Below are 6,000 nucleotides of genomic sequence, written 5' to 3'. Positions count from 1 at the left end.
ATTTTTAACTTTTGTCTTAAAGTGAAGTTTTTCAAAAAATATAATTAATATTTGTTATATCTTAAGAAAAAGTTAATTCTAAAAGATGATATAAAATCGCATAGGATAAATCTAAATATTAATTAGCCAATTGCTAGAAATCGTTTAAATGCTTTTTTTTTATTAATTTTTTGTGCCATTCATCTTTTTGAAGACATTTTTATTGTGAAATGTTGCTATTTATATAATATTCAGTGTATATTATCTTCGTTAACATATACGAGTTTTTCTTAAGGCATTTCTATTAATATTTATGGGTTTGTCGTTGAAGCTTTGCTGGCCGTGATGAATGAGTGTGTTGAGGCAGCTGCAGATCTTCGAACAGCAACTGGCGCCAGTAGACGGCGACAGGCAGTAAAGTGTTGGCCATCTAGGGCGACTTGCAGCATAGACAACTGTACGGACCGGAGACAGACAGAGAGAGATAGAGAGGGAGAGAGAGAGAGAGTGAGAGGGGGGGCAGAGAGAAACAGAACAGTGGGCAAGTTGAAGAACATAGTAAGTATCAATGAGAGGCTGTGGTCTACAAATGAGTCTTATCTCTCGCTGGCAACAAATTGACCATTTCAATTAATGAATAACGCACTTAAACATTAAAGAGATGCCCGGACAGCTCGGACTACAGCTTCAAGTGTTGGCACTAATGATGCGATGAGTTGCGCGCAGATGCGAAAATCGGACTCATGCAGATGAGGAAAGAGTGGCGAGGATAGAGTCAGAGATTTAAAAGCAGACACCGCTCACATTTGCATATTTTGTTGTCGGTTTTGCTGACGATAATTATTGCCGGGGCCAGAGATTAAGCGCGTAAATTTGTCGTTAAAAATCATGTTGATTTCGCGCTGCGCTAGGGCAACAGGCAACAGGCGCGGGGCATACAGCGTAGATAGAGACACGCGATTAAGTTGCAGGCTCGCGAAAAACAGCAGCTGTTGATTTCAAAGTGTGTGTGTGTTGTTTTTTTTTTTTAATTTTTTTTTTTTGTATTTATTTGCTTGCTTTGATTGCAGCGCTTTTTGATTGATGGCTGTCGCCTCATGGTGCCTGCTCGGCATTTCAATAAGGCTGGCTACCCAACTGACTGACTGGCTGGCTGGCTGACTGACTGACATACTGATTTACCGTTGCCTGATAAGCGGCGTGCACACAAAAAAGAAGTGGCAATTACATGAAGTGGAGCAGCATTCGGCATTTCGGCATTTCGACATTTGCATAAATTGGCCACAGCGAAACGAAAGACTTAGGCAACAAACTTGATTACAATTTGCCATCTCTCAGCGCGACGCTTTCTTCGTGACTAATTTGAGGCTACGTTTTCCCAGAGGTAATCTGCGAGGCCAAAGGTCATTTGTAATTCGATTTCGGTAAAGCAGTTTTCGATGTTACAATTTGGTTGCATTACATCAATTTGCCTGCCGCAAACGTCCCCAAAAGGTGCCCATCTTCATTTGCCTTTTGTGCAAGCAGCGCAGTAACCACTTCTTAATTAGTTCGTCTAGCATCGTAATTATTTTAATTGGCCTTTTGGCTTTCTTTTGATTTCATCGCATATTTTCTGTCTTTTTAGCCCAAATTGAATTGTAATTTTATGCAGCACGCAGCGGCAAAGCCACAGAATGATTTTCACAGCGAATTATGCGGCCAACCGCAGCGGCCCAGACGCTTCAACTCCAGCTTAATACAGCATGCAATGCCCAGGTGGGAACATGTATTTCCCACGCACATTGGCCCCTTTCCTGACTCAATGGAAATCAACAACTTCCGCGAGCCGCGCAAAGCAAAGGAAAAATTTGCGTTTTTGATTAAATCGTGGGATAGAGTCAAACCGCCTTATAAAACAGAGGCACAGGTGAACAGTTAGCAGCCATAACTTGGGATAGATTTTTAAATCTAACAACCCAGATGCATCTGCATGTTCGTGCTATTTTGGGTCCTAGTTCAGGTAAGTTGTTAAAATTTTTCAATCTTCCCAGTTCAAAGCAGCATTATCATATCTGCCAAAGACTTGGGTTAGATCTTTCAATTTACAAAAGTAAAGTTCGTACCTGTAGAACAGGCAAGTTACATCTGCTTAATGTTGCTTGCTCTGCATCTCGGCACAGTTAATGGCACTGGAAGAATTCACGGGGTTTTTATAACACGCCCGTGATCTCTTAGTGGCATCTATGGTGCGGGATATTACGTACAACAAATGAAAGCTTCTCTTCGTATTCTAGACATGCTTCTTAATTGTGTTAATTGAGCCGTAAAAAACTTGTAAACGGGTTTAAACATTTTTTTTGTGCGTGATAGAAAACAAACTTTGGCCAGTTTTTTGTCAGTTGGCAACAGGCTTAAGCTGCAATAAATTGGTTAGTTGTTTTGTCGTGATAAGCCGCGCATCTATTGTGGGAAATTTATTATTGTTTTTGTTGCCTACGCTCATTAGCACCTAAGCTGAACAATCTAATTCATAAATACCGATTGTAAATAACAAAAAAAAAAAAAACTTCCAAAGCCTTAAGCCTTAAAGAACTCTATAGCGTTTGTTGCGAGCTTGGGAACTTCAGAGCGCCGGACGTGGCAGCCTTGAAAAATCACCTTTCACACTGTCCGCAGTTTTACAGAGGCATTGCTACAATTAATAGTTCAATGAACTTCAACTAAAGCGAGCGGATGGAACGGTGGTAGCAACAGCAACAACAACTGAACAAAAAATAAAAAAAAAAACAGCGGCAAGCGTTTGGAGTGAGGAAAGAACACAAAGTACCACAGCTTGCTAGGCCCCAACCATGGATAATAGCCCAATGAAGTAAAAATACAACAGAAAAACAGAAAAAGTCAGCGCGGAGAGCGAAGAAAAAAAGATAATTAACTTTTTTTAAGTATGCCAACTGAAAGAGGCGCAGTTCGTCAACAAGTTGGCAAGCGACCAACAAATTACAACACACAACTAAAATGCCCGCATGTGTGAGAGAGTTCCACGGGAGTACCAGGAATCCGGGTGCCCAGTTGTGCAGGGTTGCTCCATTGTAACCACAACACTATCTGACACGAGGGTGTTTCTAGCGACCTTCCAGGGCTTAAGTCTCTTCCGACTTGTCCACTGAACGCTTCAATGATTTCATGCATAAATTTTGCTGCAAATTTTACAGACGCCTCACGAATGCAAGAAAATTCCTGCACGAGTTCTTTGATTACGATAACTCTGCACTTGTCCGCCAACAGCGGCACTAGCTCCAGAGAGTTCCACGTTCCAGTTCGCTGGTCTCGGAAGTGCAGGTAGCAGCGTTTCCTGTTTGCGAGCACGTTTCACTAATAACGAGTCAACTTTGACAATGAATCAGCAAACATATCAATTTTGCGCCTAGGAAGAAGAGGTTACATTATAAAATTAATTTAGTACAACTTTCAAAAAGCATTGGCAGCTATGGTTTTCGGCATTGCTTACCTTCGGACATCTACCTTACTAATTTGATGACTCTAGAGTCGATACTTAAAACTAGGCAATATAGCTAATATCGAGCGAATATAGTCAAATCCCAAATGTAAATAGTGTGCAAACATAATGTAAAACACACGCGCTTCATTTTAACAATTGTCCAATTTTCCGGCCAACTGGCGATTCGAATGGCTGAAGTGTCTAGGCTAGCAGAGATGAAAATATGCTGGCCAACTTGTTGTTGCTCCGTTTAAGGCCATTAAATGACGACAAGCCAAATTGCCAGCCGAGTGCTGTCTTCTTGTTGTTAGTGTCACAATATGCTCGACCATTTTGAAAATTACCTTTAATCGCGAAAGTGAGTTGCCTAATTTGAATGGCCCATAGGCCGAGCCCGTACAGACCGAAAACTGCATTTAAATCTGTGGGAATTGTGGCAATTGGCAAGCTGTTGGCCATTTGAAATCACGCTCCAGATTTGCGCAGAACACGGCTTGACCGTTGGGGTCTCGTGTGGGTGGCACTTCTGGCGGAGACGCAGCTGTGCGTTGATAGTTTTTCCTGGACTGGAATGCGGCGCCATTCGCCATGAGAATTGCGGCAGTTCACACAGTCTCAAGCGGGTCGCATTCTGATTGACGTTCAAGCTTAATTATGTAAATTATAGCAAGACCTAAAGAAAAGAGGAATAGAAAGAGAGAGAGAGAGAGAGAGAGAGTGAGAAAGAGAAGCGGGCACGCTTAGGTTTTGATCTATGAGCCTCAATTACGAAGCGGCAAATAAAAACAAAAAGAAATACTTTAGCGCAACTAAAAGCTGCACAAATAAAGCGCAGCTAAACTGTTGCTGATGCGGATGCCGATGCCGTTGCAGTTGCAGTTGCAGTTGCATTTGCAGTTGTTGCTGCCGGTAAACCTGCCGCCAGCAGTCCGGCTTTTGCAAATGATGATGAGGCCACAACCATGGCAACAGTAAGAACAACAATGCCAAAGACATCCATGTGCCATGACAAACGACAAAGTTGTCGTTAGGTCCAAAATTAGAGGCATTTACATGCCGGCATGCGAAAGAGACAGAGCCACAAGTTAGAAAGAGACACGGCCACAGATATGCGCTGGGAGTAAACATTGAGAGCTAAAATTTAAGACGCATCAATGCACCAATGCAACGGCCGTGACTGCGACTGCGACTGCGACTGCGACTGCGACTGCGACTGCGACTATGGCTTTGGACTATGTAAATATTTTAGCAGCAATTTTCAGCTTAAATGCCTTTAAGACGAGGCGTGTCGTATGGGCGAACAGGGCGCTTGAGCTCGGTTAAGTTAGCTCTTTGCAAATGAAGCATGCCGAAAAGTTACTTTTTAAAATCAGAATCAAGAGATTAATGAATAGAGCTATTATTTGCATATTTAGCCAGCGGCTGTCAGAAGGCTACTTTAATATAAAGGTTGCAAGTCCAAAAGAATTTAGTGTAGGTTAGTGGTAGAATATTGTTCTTCGTTGAAGCATCGACGTGTTCTCCTAGAGTCAAGGGATTTTCCCTTTACTTCCTACATTTTTAAATGTGTAAATGAAAACCAATACAAAACTTTTGACCCCTCTAGTTAAGAAATTACTCTTCAATCCAAATATATACATACATGTTTTCCAGGCCTATGTTTTGACTCGATGTTAGGGTACGCTTCCAATTGTTTGCATGAGACACTTAGGGAATTGCGGCCTTTTTATTTAAGTCGTTTTCGATCTGTTCGCATTTCGCACGTTTTCCCCATTGTCGTTAGCTGCTTTCAAATTGTTTTGTTTGTTGACGAATTTACAATTGCAAAAAAAAAAACTGAAGTACGCGCCTACACGTGATTTCACAACAGACACGCAGCACATTTCACAAATTTCACTCGAGTGTTTTTCTAAATAATAAATAAATAAAATTAGAAATTCTACAAAATTCAAATCGGTCATCACACTTTTCTTTAGGAAACTAAAAGTTGTATTGAAGGACAACAGCTTATGGTTTGGATTTTGGTTCGGTTAATAAAAATGAACATTAACAAATGCGGCTTCTTACGGCATACCCAAAGTCCATTGAGTAATAAATAGAAAGGTGTTTTACTCAATGTCTATTAGTAAAAACTAAAACGTAAAAACTCAAATGTTATGAAGCTTCTTATGGTTCCTAATAAACTGTCTGATTACTAGAATAATTGGTCTTAAAGCCCAGTACCCCGATTATTTTTCCACTTATCTTAAGTCGACTTCCTCTTATCCTCGTGCTATGGCAATGTACCATATAATTTGCCATATTAAATTTTCATATCAACATATAGTCATATATTCGCACTGAATAGTTGGGCAACTAAAGAATAATCCGCTAAAATGTAAGATTATTTATGCGTCGTTCCAAATGTAAATTTAAATTAAATTAAATTAGGCTATTATTTCTCATATAAGAGTTGCACGTATCATTTATTACCACAAGAGAGAATATGTCCCATTTATTGCATGTATTTAAAGGGAAATTCCACATTTGTGTTGAAAGCT

This window comes from Drosophila virilis, chromosome 4 (assembly GCF_030788295.1).
Source record: "Drosophila virilis strain 15010-1051.87 chromosome 4, Dvir_AGI_RSII-ME, whole genome shotgun sequence".
Lineage (NCBI taxonomy): Eukaryota > Metazoa > Arthropoda > Insecta > Diptera > Drosophilidae > Drosophila > Drosophila virilis.
The sequence above is the reverse complement of the archived record's forward strand: the minus strand, read 5'-3'. Positions refer to the sequence as shown.